We start from the raw sequence: 1322 nt of genomic DNA, 5'->3' as shown, positions 1-1322 counted from the left end.
CACACACACACACACACACACACACACACACACACACACACACACACGTGGGGGTTGGGTATGAGCGCACAAGAAAATGGTGGGAAGCATGATAGTCGAGGGCGGTCTACCTCTAACCACAACCTAGCCCTAAAAACATAGCTGGTTTCTGTTTGTTTGTTTTTAACTTTGTATTGATTCTTTGTGAGTTTCACATGCTATACCCCAGCTCCACTTCTTTTCCTGTTCCCTGGTTTCCACCTCTGCCCTTGCAACCTCCTCCACAAAATAAAAATGCAACAAACAAACAAAAAAATAAACAAAACAAAGTCTAGAAAGCAGCTCCTCGTGGAGGCTGAGCTGTGTCACAGTGTGTCCCACAGTGTACCCCTCTGTCCATACATCTTCACTTGCAAATGTTCATTGCAATGTGTCATTGGTCTGGTTCGAGGCCTCTGGCCTCTGTGGCACCATCAATACTGGATCCTCACTGGGACCCCTCCTGGTTATCCTGTGTTACCCTGTGTCATGGAGATCCTGCAGCTTTGGATCAACATGAGTAGCCCTTTCATGTACCCCACCAGTTCACAAATGATGTAGATTTTGGGGTTGGCCAACTCAGAGCCCTGGATCTGGGCCTGTGTGGTACCTAAGCTGACCAGCCCACCCACTCTCCCTTATCCAGTCCACCACCTCAAGCTCTCCAGCGCTGCTCTGGCTAGGCCACCCAATGCCACCACTGGCAGGAGGCAGGGTCAGCTCTTCCGCTCTCGTGCCCTCGGGGCCAGCTCACCTGCTGCCTCCTGAGACAGCTCCTCTGTGCTGCCTATTCAAGGCACACACTCCCTGAAGTGCTGCAGCCATGGAGGGACTGAGTCAGCTTTCCCACTCTGTTCTTTGCCATCAGGGCCAGCTCCACTGGGCAAGGTGCAGGGCCCGATTTTCTAAGTGCTTCAGCCAGTGAGGAGCAGGGATAGCTCTCTAACTCCAATGACGAAAGGGCCAGCTCTCCTGGCTACCACAGTTGGCGAGGGGCGAGGAGGAGAGGGCATCACCCTTATGCCCACTCCACCTCACAGCAGAAGAGCAGTGGGGTCAGCTCTCTGGTGCTCATGCCTACAGGACTGGCTCACCTGCACCCCCTCCACCAGGGCTAGCTCTCTCTCTTGTGCTGCCCAGGAGGGGCAGGGCCAGCTCTCCCACGCTTGCACCCTTGGGGCCATCGGGACACAGCTTTAAAAAAAAGTTATCTTTGCTAAATTATTCCTTTTCCTGTCAGAGAGAAGGCAAAGTTCAGCTTGCCATCCCCTGACAGAGCCTATTTTCCTCAGCACTGAGCCACC

Source organism: Psammomys obesus, unplaced genomic scaffold, assembly GCF_907164565.1.
Source record: "Psammomys obesus unplaced genomic scaffold, mPsaObe1.curated_primary_1811, whole genome shotgun sequence".
Taxonomy (NCBI): Eukaryota; Metazoa; Chordata; class Mammalia; order Rodentia; family Muridae; genus Psammomys; species Psammomys obesus.
The sequence above is the reverse complement of the archived record's forward strand: the minus strand, read 5'-3'. Positions refer to the sequence as shown.